Here is a 14,633-nt window from a genome sequence, read left to right on the forward strand (position 1 = left end):
TTGTGGCATAAAAATCTATCTAGCCTAGAATGTAAAGCATGGAGGTATGAGTAGAATGAGTATTCCCTTAATCCCTCATTGCAGCCCTGCCAAATATCGAAGAGATCCCAACCATTTAACCATTGTTTTGGGATATTAGCTTGGCATGCCAGTAGCATCCCCAGAAGGAAGGGGATGTGAACTATCTAAAGTAGTGTCTAAAACCTAAATTAGATCTCCCTCTAGTAACCACGGATATTGGGCCCAGTCTGCTAACATTGTAGATAAATGGGCATAAAATGGCTATTTGGTCTGTATGTAGGGTATAGATATTGCCAAGGATGCTCAATTATCTTTCTATAGATCCCTACACTATGACATATCTCCCTTGGGTATCTATTTGTGTTTCAAGAACCTTGAACTATACTCCTGCCCTAATCCATATCGCAGAGTCCCTTACATAAGCAGAATATGATGTGTGCAGTAGCTGGTCTCTCAACATATTTCAGACTTTAGCGGCCTCCGGTGAAAGCAGGTGTGTTTCTTGTAAGAAGGCAATATGTGCCTGCCATCTATGGAGCTGTGCTAGAATCCTATGCCGTTTTTAAATATTTCCCAATCCCTGTATGTTTCAGGCTATAAACTTTTATTCTTTTACTACTGATGTCATGATCTGTTAGTGTAGCTATAGGAGAGCATCCTGCCTTCCCTCTATTTACCCTGACACAGCCATATAATCTAAAACTTTTTCTAAATTCAAGGTCCTGCAAGAAAACTTTGCTCGACCAAACTTGTAACCATTGTTGGATCTTAATAAACATCATTTGGAACCAACAGTACTTGCATCAGGTCGTCAGTGGATTACTAGCCAAGTCACATTCATCCTGTGGCTGTCAGTGCGGTGCAATTTGTACATCGTTAGAGCACACAGTGCCCGGCTTCAGCAGGGTGTTCCTTGCCCCAATGATAGTTTCTCCAAATTCGGCGAGGGCTCTTATGTTTCCGTGTGCAGTTCTCCTCATTTCGTTTGTGGTTTTGTTTTCCCTCAAGTGTTCATGGCGATGGAGTTGTGAGTAATGAGAAAGGTAGCTGCTGTCTCAAATGAGGTCAGTTGATTATGTTCCTCTATGTCCTTTATTGCCCCTTATATTATGGATGGTCCACATTAAAGTTCCTCTGCTGTTTGGGGTGTCGCTGCCATTGGTCTCTGATTCAGAATTGCTTTCTTGAGAAGTACTTGCACTAACTAGCAGGCACAGCAACCCAAGGGTAGCCGCCGATTTCAACGCTCCTTGTTTGCCTTCCATAACCTGTCTGGTATTTGGGGTTCCTCTGACTTGAGACAGGCGGTTCATGTTGGGTTGGCGCTGTCAGCATCTGGGGGCCCATAGCAGCAGGAGGGTCCCTTCTGTCATGAGCAGTTACCTCTGGGTAGGCTCGTTCTAGCCAGTGCAGTGCCTTTTCAGGAGAGTCATAAAAGAATACCTGTTGTTTATGGAGATTTTCAAGTTCGCTGGAAAGTGGAGGGCATTTGTGATAGTCACTTTTTGACGTAGTTGTTTGACCATTTGGTAAGAGGACCTATTGCATTGTACTGCCAATTTATAATCTGGGAATAACAAGACTTTTGCATTCTCCAGCGTTATCAGTGCGTACTTCCTCGCTTCCTGCAGTAGTAGGTCTCGATCTCTATTATTTAATATCTTGGCAACTATCGGGTGCGGGGGTTCTCCTGGGATCAGTTTCCTAGGTGGTACTCTAGGCGCCCGCTCCACTGCGAAATGTGTTGATAGGCCTGTGGGGGCTATCACTGTTTGTAGCCAGTCCTCAATAAAGTGTGTCACATTCGGTCCTTCAAGGCCTTCCGGTAGCCCCACGATTCACACGTTGTTGCAGCATGACCTACCCTCAGCATCTTCTGCGCATTTCTGCAATTGCTCCACTTGTCTTTAAAGTTGTGTGACCATTGTCATCAGGTTTTCTTGTCTAGGTGTCAATGTGGCCAGTGATCCCTCTGTGGTCTTGATTCTCTTGGACAATTTGCAGTGGCCATCTCTGAGCAAATTTACTTCTGCTGTGAGTGTGCCTAGTTTTTGCTCCATAAGTCACTTATGTCCCGCTGGCTAAAGTCTAATTTGCCCTCACGTAGGGCCCCATCCCAGTGGGCATCACAAGGGAGGGCGTTGTGGTAATCAAATGTTCGGACTGTGATGACTGCAGCATCGGTTCCTGTGATACCTGTTCCTATCTGGCCTTTGTGCACCTCATTTTTAGACCAGGTGTTTCAGTTTGTCACAGCAGGAAAGCTCTGCCTTTGTGTGACTTTCTGGCTGTTTGTGATTGCTGATCAATTATCATTCCCTCTCCTCTTGTATGAGTGTTAGTCCAAATATTGTTAGTGATGATGCTCTAAGGTCTGTGGAGGGGGGACCTGGCTATGATCTGTTTGGTTTCCAGCCGGTCATAAACTCCCCTTTCTTTGCACTTTGGTTTGGCTCGCAGCCCTCATCCCAGCGCCGCACAGCAGACAGGGTCCCCAGGAGTGCAAATTTATTGTGGGGTTTTCAACAGTCTATTAGTCGAGGTCCTTAAACAGGAGGTCTCGCTATGTGTTCATTTGTCTACTGTTCCTATTTCATTCTTTTGAGGCCTTTCATCTCCTCTTGCAATTACCGCACCTTCACCCAATACCAGGCATCACAATTCCCCGTCTCAAGGCAGTGGCAACAGTCCCCGAGGTCCTCCGTATCTCAGTGGATGCCTCTGCCCGTTCGGGTCTCTCTGCTGCACAGCCCAAGGGGGAGCCCAGAAGGCCAAGACTCCTGGTCCCGGTCCCAGTCCCGCACCCAGCCGAAAGATCAGCGGTGGAGGGCCCCTGTGTCAGGACAGCTCTCCCCCCAGTTTTCTTGTGTGCAGCCGTGGCCGTTGTAAATCCTGAGTGGTACATGGGGCTGCGGTGCCGTGGGCTCCAAGCCCTCCGTCTGTGTGTCGGTGCTCCCTGCGTCTCCATGCCCCCAGTTTCAGGCCCAGGGCACCAGGATTGCTCACATCATACTGCGTCCACAGCAGGAAGGGTTATCAGGGAGGGAGTATGAAGCCCACCAGTGGCAATTCGCTCACCTCCCTTCATTGCATTGATACGTTATCCTTCGCAGTTCCTCACTGCGGCCATCTTAGTCTCCACTTCCGGCGACCACCATCTAGGTAATCTGTCTGGCCTGGCTACATGCTGCGATCCTCGCTGCAATGGCACCATAGGGACCTGGATTGAAATATTGCTATTTGCCGCAGGATCCATCTGCTTTAAGGGCGTCCACAATGAGCTTTCTCGTCGGTTATAGCCACGGTTTCACTCTGTTTCTGGGGCCTGGGTCTCAGAGCACCACGCTCACACATCTGTCATCTTCAGCCATTGGCCAACCGCACACACCCCTCACTTTTACTGTGTGTATAGGAAATAGTGTAGGCTGTGGAACCAAGTCTACACTGCTTAGCAAAAGTTATATGTTTTAAGATTAACCTACCACTAAAGTTACAGGGGCATTCCTTAATCCATATCAAACTAGGTAAAGGGTGAGTACAGCTGATGCAAGTTGCATAGCCACGTCTAAAGTAGTTTGTGGATTAAACACAAAGACATTTTCCAAATATCATATGGAACAGAAGCTAGAGATTCAGTTCAGTACAATTATTCACTCATGGACGTTTGGGAATGTGTCTATGTTAAATGCATGTTATATATTAACTTAGATATATTGTCAGTGCACTAGTGATTTATGCTTTTTAAAACAAGCTTCAGTGGCATTTTTAGGGTTGGGCCTGCGTTGCGTGCGCATGTGTATCGCTAGCGAGACGCTTTAGGTATTAGAAAAGGGCTCGGAGCCCCATCAATCGATATCACGTCAGTGTTTTTCATTGGCAAGTTGGCTTGCCTGTTAGAATCTGTTTCTTTTGATTAGTGGAAGGCACGCATACGTCATGCCTTTTCCGGTGGTTAGCCCTCCACGAGCTCAGCGACCAAGTACAGAAAACATGCAAGGCTCGCTGGGTTTGTGGACTACTTTTTCTCTATTTTCGCAGCGCGATCTCGCTGGACAGAAGTCGAGCGCTTCGCATACTATCGACCTTGTTACACACTTAATTGCACTTTCGCCGGTTACGTTCATAATTGCACTTTTGCTGATAGGTATTATTACATGTGAACTGTAGCAGAGTGATTGCGCTGTTTTTTTCTTTATGCCTTCTGAGTCTATGACCCAGATTTCACCCCCACATGGATCCAGGTAAGTGCACCCTGTGCAAAAATGGAACAGCTAGTGGAGATCTGGCCTCGCCATCGCTTCTAGAGCCAGTGACCCTCAGACGTTGCTATGTGCATCTCTTGTAACAATGCTAAGAGGACACGGTTGTGCTAAAGAAAGGAATAAATCTTGTAGCTTCCTTTGGAAGTGTGCATCCTCTGGATGTTTTAGGATATTAATGTGTATGAGTTAGTTTGAAGTGAGTGCATGTTAAATCAGGGGGGAAGTTGGCCCTAAGTGAAGTTGATAGGCCCATGTGGCATGGCCCAGTGTCAGCTAATTGCCTGCTGTATGCACTGTTTCAGGTGGTATTACATTTGGATTTGTTGTTTGACCGGGGGGGGGGGCGGTTGTGACTGGGGTTGGGGGGTTACAAACAGATAGCTCCCCAAACTAAAATATGACATTCGCTAACTTTATTGAGGGGGAGTGTAAAGCTGGCCATTGAAGGAGAGAGGGTATGTGAGAGGCCCACCCCGTAGAAGTGGAGGCTGCCTGGGAAAACCCCATGGGGCGAAAAGAAGCGCAGCGTAGGGAGCACCTCCCAGAGACCACAAGCTACCCCCACCTGGGCTTCCCACTTACCAACACATTACCTGGTCAATTAGAACTGGGTGCTAGGTGTTGGGCAGGTGGGTAATGATGATACGACTGTTATGTGGGGTAGCCAATGTGGTGTACTACAGAAAATCATCGTCAGTCTGTAGAGTCACCACAGATCACTGCCACTGGGAACAGCAGGAAGAAGGTGTTATTTTTGACAGAGGAGGTGGATGAGGGAGAGGGAGCCGGGAGCTAGGTCGCAGAAGGGAGCAGCAGTGACCAAAGCAGAGTGCTTGCCGTACTTGGCCTGTTCATGAGATGGCGTGGAGGCTGAGGCGGCAGAGAGGGATTACTTCACCTTGGGATGTCTTTGGCTACGTTCAGGCCTACTGGTCTCCCACCTGAGAGGTTTGTTCACCTGGGAGAGGTGCTGGGGTCTTCCAACCAGCCCCAGACAGCCTACATTTCTATGATGAAGACATTATTGTCCGTCATGATCATGAGTTTAGCTTGAAATCGTAATGAGTATTTGATGCCCATGTCTCTAAGCTTCTTCTTCACACCCAAAAAAGAAGCACACTGTTGCTGGACTGCTAGTGTTTTAGAAATGGGGTCTTTGGTTGGCAGTTAGGTTACCCCCTGTCCAAACAAGGACCCTCACTCTAGTCAGGGCAAAGAAGAAACACACCTGGTTAACCCCCAGTCACCCCCTTGGTAGCTTGGCAGAGAAGGCAGGCTTAACTCAGAAGCAATGTGTAAAGTATTTGTACCAACACACACACAGTAATATGGTGAAAGCACAACAAATGGACACCACACCAGTTTAGAACAAATAGGCAATATTTATCTAAATCAAACAAGACCAAAACGACAAAAATCCAACATAGGACAAGAATATGGTTGAGTGAGAGAACATGAATGCAGAATACCAGTACTCGTCCAAAATAGCTCGTTGACACACGTCCCTTCGCCACTTCAGGTTCCGACCACAGGCTTACCAGGGTCTGCATTCATGTTCTCTCACTCAACCATATTCTCATTAGTTCCACTCTAAGAAGTCACCACTTACGTCCCTGAGCCCATTCAACCGATCACGCGGCTCCCCCATTACTTACCTTTGTCACGCACCTTCCTGGCCGGCTGGCCCAGCCTTGATAAAGTCACTGGTGTGACGAAACACGTGTTGGCTGTATCACGCTGATGACACAATGATTTCCAGTATCTACAAATAAAAGACACCCTCTACAAACAGGACTTGAGACTCCTTTCAACTTTGCTTCATAGCAACATAAGATAAGGGTCACTCATCCCTGCCACACTATTGGACTATACTATCGGTGTGCTGTGGCCATTCTTGTCCAATTTTGTCTTCGGGTATCCCAATACCCTTTTTGGTGCCTACCGGGTAGTAAGGCACTGGGCCAGTTTGCACCTGATCTTGCGGTTACTTTGTTACTTGTGTAAAATTATTGTTTTACTGCCTAGATGTGCGGCGCCTTTCACCCTTACTACCCTATTGTGCTTTGCCTAAAAAATCCAACATACACAACTCAAGATATAAACTTTCAAAAGAATAAGAGTCTTACTACATTGAAAACAATGGAAACAATGATTTTGCACAAAGTACCTGGTTAGTGTCAAAAATAAAGCTGCACCGGCTAGCGTGCGTCTGAAAAAGCAGCGATGTGTCGATTTCCTCCTTGCAAGGGAGGTCGTACATCATTTCATCTCCAGTCAGGTCAGCGATTCGTCGTTTTTCTCCCTCACAAGAGAGCGATGTGTAGATTTGTGGATGGGGCACTTCGGATCCTCGCAGAGTGGGGTTGACTTTGATGCCCAGGGACAATACGTGGAAAATCCAGTCTTTGTCCCCTTACACAAGTAGAAGCAGCAACTACATGATAGCCCAACAAAGCACAGTCACAGGCAGGGCAAGCACTTCTCAGCTCTTCAGCTCTTCTCCTTGGCAGAGGTTCCTCTTGGTTCAAGAAGTGATCTAATGTTCAGGATAGCAAGATACCGCAGTTCATTAGCCACAAGTCAGTAGTCATCTAAAAGTCCCTGTGTACTATATCTCAGCATATGGCAAAGCATCCCTCCCCCTGGGGGGGGGGGGCAAAAGCCCATCAGACCACAGAGGGGGAGTACACAAATTAAGTCTGGTTCGTTTCGGGGTATGCCCCTCCACTAAGTCCCAGTTTTCAGTGCAGGCTTGGGGCCGTGTACTGGGTGGTGTATTCCGTCATGGGTCCGAGTGTGACTTAGGGGTTCCCAGGGGATCACCTGGTAGATTGTAGCTGTTTGTAGTGGTGGGAATCCCAGGTGAATGGATCCGGGTGGGGGGCAGTGGAGCCTACTACTGGGGTAGAAGTGGCCCATCACTGCTCATCAAAGGCAGCAGCCGGAGGAAGAAAAAGAGCCTCAGGTATGGGCTGTCACCTGACAAGCTGTGGCTACAGCTGGGGGCTGGGGAAGTGACTCTGGGATTAGCACCCCGCACTTTTGTGCAAGTTGTAAGCCGCACCCTGTGGTGATCTTTGCTGTGAAGGAAGGGTTGGCGAGAGGTTCTGCACACCGTCCAGTAAGGTGCACTGGGCCCTCTCTGTAATAATTATCTCCAGTTTGTGAGGGTGGAGGTGCCATCCAACAGGGGGAAGTACTGGTCACTCTTCGTGGCAACCGCCTGTAAGTCCCCTCTCCCTGGAGGACGATGCATCTCGGGCTCAGGGGAGTACACATAGGCCCAGCCTACACTGACCAAGTCACGTTGGTAGGCTGCAGTGTCACATTTCAGCTGCACCCCATACCTCCTAGCCTGGCCCTGAGGTCCCAGGCCAGCCAGATGAGTCCTCACCACTGGGGCATTTCCATTTCACTGGAATGATGTAAGATGCAGCAGGGATAGTGCCGAATAGACGGGTGTTGGCCAGGAATGATGCTAATGCATGTCCGCCATCTTGGCCATGTTGGCCATGTCCCCCGTAAACTAATGTACAAACTGTGTACAGTTATTCCCAGAACTTTCCCAATGATATTGAGGCTTTGCACTTTCTTAACCAATGTTCAATGTAAGGTTGAGCAAATTAGAGATTTTGAAATGCAGAGTGCGGGTGTTTCTATGGCTTTAAGGTTGTACATGTTTATGGTCTTTTCAGTAAGGCTTTTCAAGTATTTTACCAGTTTATGAAAAGTTCACCACACAGCCTGGTGTCTTATCAGTGGCAAATACATACATGTTAACCTCTTCATTCAAAATTGTAAGTCACATGAGGTATTGAACAGTGTAATCCCATTAACGTGAATAGAAAACAAACAATATTTTGTTGGTTGTTCAGCGTTTAAAAAGTGGGTGTCCCCATTAGAGTGGATGGAGGCACATTGTTTCTTAACTGACTGAATACCAGTAAACACAGAGTGACATTCACCGAATGTGGGTGCGTTCACAGATATAGTAAGTGAACTGCATGTTGTCACACATTACACCAAGCTGATAACTGGTGTTACAAAATTGGGTACAGATGTACATTGGGGAATTATTTGCACTCCATAGTCACTATAGCACGCTGTCAAAATCATTGGATGATATCATCAGTGATATCACCAATTACATTATTTAACATGTCTTGATTAATGTAATATGTGAGTTTGAGTGAGACCCAAATTATAGCTAGTTGAGTAAATTATAATTGTCGAATTTCTGTGTTTTTTTCCGTTTTTAAATGTTATTTGTTGTCTCGCTTTCTCACAGGCTATAACATCACTTTTATCTTTATTTTTTGAGTGATTTTCTGTTTTTTATCATATTCCAAATGTTGTATGTGAAATTCCTTCTCCATGTGGACAACCCTACTGCACGTGGTTTACGACCATCATACAGCAGGGGATTGAGCACTACACCTGACCTCTGGCCAGACGCTGTGCCCAACTCAGTGCAAGCATCAAACTTGACCTTATCTGCACACAATCTCTTGTTGTGTGCAGAAACGGTTGAAGGCGGACTTGCACCCCTGGATTATTTTTTTAATGTATTCCTTTTGTCCACTTTTTGAAACTTTTTTATGGTTTGGATTGTTTTTAGATTTTTTAAACGTTTTTTGCACTTTTGAACTACTGCTTTTTTAACTTTGTATTTTTTGGAATTTTTGGGAATTTTTATGTAACATGATATTTATTTCTCTTGCTTCTTATCACAAGACTTTATGTTCTTCATTTAGATGATATTCCATGGCCCTGGAAATATTTTTTTATGTGCTGCTCCTGAGGACACAGCTTTTAGGCAGTGCCTGCAATATGTAGTGAAATGCTGCACCTTGTCATCATCCTCCTCTTGCTATTGATGGAGCACTTGCTCTGGCGCAGTCTGTTCTCCCTCTACTGCTTGACTTCTCTCCACCTCAGCATGAGCTGATGTTTTTGAGATGCGTAGCCCACAAGTGCTTCCACATCCTGTTGATTCCCATGGAGGACTGGTCAGCGTTGACCCCATGGAGCACCTGCTTGTACAACGTGCACATAACATTTTGTGCACTTTTGTGTCTTTTTGGCCTGCTTGAAGTCTGAAAAACTGCCACATCACTGACTCTTTCAGGCGTAGGTTGTTGTGCTGCTGCAGATGTTGAAGCGACCACAGTAATATCATCTTATGATACTGCACCTGCTCGAGGATTGGTGAATGGTGTTGGCGGTGTCTCCTGATGTGCACTTCTCTAAACAGCCATGACGGAGTGTGATTGTGCTCACATCATTCTTCCTCTATAAACCACCATTGTCCTAATTTTTTGTATTCCATTAGCATTGCGATAGCATCCACATGTTGGACCCAGAAGTTTTAAAACAAGTTGAGTTTTAGGGGTCAAATTTCCAAGATTTCTTGTAGTTTGTATAAAATATACTGTGTTCTTATGTGTCGCCATACCGCTGTACCTAAAAATGGTACTGCAGTACCTGTGACACACACAGTAAGGGTGTATCTAATTGGCTGAAATTAGTGTATTAATGCATTTTGAAGGGGTCTCTGCCCAATTACCCTCACTAGGTATTTGCACTTGGGTGTATCAGCATATTGTGCTGTGCCCTGTATCACTGCTCTGGGAATTTCCTTTTTTCTGTGGTCTGCAGTGCTTATTTGAGTCGGTGGTTGCCAGTGCGGGGCACTGGTAAAAATATTTGGGGAGCTGCACTTATTTTTCTGCAACAGACATTTACACGAGTAAGAGAGGGAAACACACATCAACGGGAAAGACAGAGGAAGGTAAAGACAGCAAATCAGTCTCAAATGGAGAAAGCAATAACCTGCAAGAGTGAGCAGAAGGGACTGCAGTGTCTGGCGGTGGACTTAAGAGGGCTGAGGTGGTATTCTGTACATGCACATTTCATTACACTGACTGCATGTTTCAGAGCAGGACTTTGGGCACTGGCACTCTTCATTTACAAACTAAGCACTGGGAGTCCTTAGCCAAAAAAAGAAAAAGATGCATCAGGAGCGACCATATGAGGAGCTATAGGAGCAGCCGAGGGGCTCACCAGAATCCATTGTCTGGCAAATCTTTTCTGTTCCAGCTGGAGAAAAGAAAGTGTCCATTCATTTGGTAACATGTACATCGTGTCACAAAGAATTTAGCAGAGGTCCTGGGCAGAAATACTTTTTAGGTACTTCAAGATTTATTTATCAAGCAGCTGAACACATGACACATTCAGCAACCGAATGCTGCAAAGAGGAGACGGGAAGCAGAAGGGGCTTCAATGACGTCTGCTGTAGGCCTATCTAATGAAGCTGGTGACTCTGTACCACCTTAAAATACTCTTGTGACCTATTGAGAAGTGAACCCCTTGTACAGCAATATTGGGTTGTACTGCACCAAGGTGTGTAAGGTGATTTTTGTAGGAGAGCAGAGTGCTGCATCACCAGCTCGGGACACCCAGTTGGCTGCATATCAACCTGAGTGCAAGAAGTAATTTTTATTTTTTGGAATCACCTTTCTTAGTTATAAACAAAAATTGTTTTGCTGATTGTCATATGTATGTTAAAGCGTATTACTATATTTTAAAGTGACAATTTAATATTCTTTGGCATAATATTGTGTAGCGTAAACATTATTGTCCCGGATTTATTAACACTATAAGCTGGGTTTGCATTACTTTGATAACTCTCACATGGTGCAAAAGCATTGTGGTGGTGGTTTTTACTTTACAGCACACATATAGATTTGTATTGAAAAGAAAATCAAAGTAACGCAAGGGAGAGCTATGTGCCACTTTGCCTTACTTTGCAACAAGGGGGTGTTCAGTACATTGTACATCGGCATTCTTATACTACCACCCATGGGTTTTGATGCATATTATAATCTACTAACAGTGGTGGACAGATATCTGTGCCAAAAAACAAAAGTGTGCACCTCCTCTAAGCAGATGTAACTGTGGAGCAAGTTTTAAAACTCTCCAGATTTTTCCAACTTTGCATGTGTGTTGCACTGTATAATACAACTACAAAGTGGAACAAGTATTAAAGCATAGTTTTGTACTGGAAAGGTCTCCTTCCATTAACTTGATATAACGTACACATCCGTGCACTCTAGTGCAAGGATGCATGCGTTGGTGTATGGCAACTTAAAGTGCACCTGAGCTAGGGGATAGGAAAACAGGACCATATCTTAGTAGATATAGTTATGTTTTTCACTCTTTCTTTGACACAGCCAAATTTGCTGTGCTGCATTGCATCACATTTTTGTAAATTACTGCCTCATCTCTATGCTTTTCAACATTCCAGAGCACCTCATGTTGGCACTGATTCTTTTCAACTTTTTCATTCACTACTCTGTACAATTATTCACTGATCTAAATATTTCCGCTCATCAGTACATATGTGATACACAGTTTTATTTAAAGGTGGATATGTATTTGCACAGTGAAGGTTGTTCGTAGGGCCAGGCCCTGAGAACAACCCAATTGAGTGGCCAAACCCTACTGGGCACAACCTTTAGGAATGGGGATATGGGGTTGGCTACAGCCCCCAATAAACCCAGCCTTTTGCTTGACCATGTACAGCAGGGGTTGGCTGCAGGGCCTATGTTCAAACTCCTGAAGCCATGCACAGCAGGCTTTGGTGGATGGCATGACCCGTGGCCAGGCCTATGCGCACACCCTATGCAAAGACAACCCCCACTGTGTATGACATTCAGCAGAGCATTTTTTCTTTATTATTTTGAGTACATCTGGAATACCGCGGTACCTCATGGATGGGCCTTGCTGGGTTCTGAGGTAGTACTGCAGTATTGATGACGAAGCCAGTTTATTTTTTCAGTTTAATTAATGGATGTGTCCCTGTGGACCCCGCTGCCACTACATAGGCTTGGGTCAGGGCGTACTGTGGTTCTGAAATAACCTATGAGCAAAAGGCCTCTGAAGTTCTAACTTTGTGCCTAATTAGGTGTAATTCCGTTCAGCTATTTTTACCTCTATCAAAGAGCAAAGTTTCATATGGCAATTAAACTGTGATATTGCACTATTGGAACACCACTTTTTCTTCATCCCTGCTTCAGAGAACTTTTTTTTTCTGAAAGTTTCATGCAGATTCCTCAAACAATTGACAACTTGTAAAACAAAAAAGGCCTTCCCTATGGAAATCTGACCTAACCTTAACTACACAGTGGCGACTACCATCTAAATATATATATATCTATACCTATATCCATATATATATATATATATATATATATATATATATATATATATATATATATATATATATACACACACACACAAACCATTTCAAAGAAAAGTCTCATACACTTCAGCTTCTTCTTCATTTTCCCCACACAATTTTCCATAGGAAAATTGAACAGTGCGATACCGCAAAAATGATACAAAATTTTGGCATCAAGCTACATCTTGATCTGGAAAGCTTTCTGTGATTTGGTGTAAATCTGTTCTGTATGTTGTGTTGTGTTGTGTTATATGGGACGTATATAGCATGCTAAACCCGAAGGTATCAAAGCAGTAGCAGAAACCCATTAGGACAATGTAGGAAGCTGGCTCTGTATATACTATACCAAAATGAGATATGGTGTGTACAGAGTCCAGGAGTTCTCCAGAGGTTTAACAAAGGCTAAAGTAGATAATACTAATGCTCTCTTTTGTGGTAGTGTGGTCGAGCAGGTAGGCTTATCAGAGGGTAGTGCAAAGCAGTTGTTGTAGATACACAGTTAAGAAATGAGGCACATACTCAATGACTAACTACAGGCCAAATGTTTTTATATAACAACAATTTTTTTGTTATTTTATTACTAGAACCAAAAGATCTTTGTTGCAGGCCAGTACAATTGTAAATGAGTATCAAGCATATGTATCGAATGTACTTTGTTTGAGTTTTGCAGATAAAGCAGTTTACAAGTAAGGAACACTTTTCAATTATAAAAGTTTACACAGTGCAATTTTTCATAGGAGTCAATAGAGTCCCGGGGGAGGAAGTGTTAGCACATTTAGGACCAGATGTAGCAAAGTGTTTGCGCCTCGCAAACAGCGAAAAACAACGTTTGCGAAGCGCAAAAGCCTCTTTGCTATGCAGAAATGCATTTTGCGAGTCGGATCCGACTCACAAAATGCATTTACGACTCGCAAATAGGAAGGGGTGTTCCCTTCCTATTTGCGACTCGCAATGCTATTCAATTTCATTTGCGACCGCGAAAGTGGTCGCAAATGAAATCGCAGTTACCATCCACTTGAAGTGGATGGTAACCCATTCGCAAACGGGAAGGGGTCCCCATGGGACCCCTTCCCCTTTGTGAATGGAAATAAAAATAATTTTTCAGAGCAGGTAGTGGTCCTATGGACCACTGCCTGCTCTGAAAAATACCGAAACAAAAGATTTTGGTTTTTTTTCTAAGTGCAGCTCGTTTTCCTTTAAGGAAAACGGGCTGCAGATAAAAAAAAAAAAACTGCTTTATTAAAAAGCAGTCACGGACATGGTGGTCTGCTGACTCCAGCAGGCCAACATCCCTGTGAGTGCCCATACTCGCAATTGGGTCGCAAACCGCGACCCACCTCATTAATGTTAATGAGGTGGGTCTTTGCGACCCCATTGCGAGTTGCAGAAGGTGTCTGAGACACCTTTCTGCATACCAAATTGCGACTTGCAATTTGCGAGTCTCACGGACTCGCAAATTGCAAGTCGCAATTTGGTTTCTTCCTACATCTGGCCCTTAGCATGAATTACGATTCCACTCTTCGGGGATTAGGATGTCCACAGGTCAAGTTCAAGTTGACCCCAAAAGTGCAGCCCAGCAACATGGGCCGGCTGGGTGCAGAGGTCAAAGTTGGTGTTGGTTTTCAATGGAATTCTATGAGGACTGAGGGGACTTGGTAGAGAACAGCTTGCAGGTGAGTACCCTTGGTTTCAGGACACAGGCTTGGGGGTGTTTAGGTCAGCACCGGTGGGGCCACAGGTCAGCACCAAACACACAACCTCAGCGGCACAGCAGTGGCCGGATGCAGGGTGAAAACACAGCATCGGGCGCCCAAGGCTTTTCAAAGACGGCACCCAAGGAGTCACAAAGATGTTGCAGGCTGGGTCCAAGAGGTCAATTCTGGAAAACCAAAATTTAGACAGGAAGGAGAGGCGCCCGCTGGACGTTGCTGGACTGTCTGTCAATGTCTCCAAGGCCAGGGGGCTGCGGATGCAGGGGTACCTTTGGGCGTCGGGAATCTTCGTCCATTCTGGTCTGGGAGGTCCTCTGGATTCAGGCTGCAGGCGTCGTCGTGTTGGCCAGGAGGGGTCAACCCACGATGGACTCAAGGTCAGAATCACCTGTTCTC

Source organism: Pleurodeles waltl, chromosome 1_2 (assembly GCF_031143425.1).
Source record: "Pleurodeles waltl isolate 20211129_DDA chromosome 1_2, aPleWal1.hap1.20221129, whole genome shotgun sequence".
NCBI classification, from domain to species: Eukaryota; Metazoa; Chordata; class Amphibia; order Caudata; family Salamandridae; genus Pleurodeles; species Pleurodeles waltl.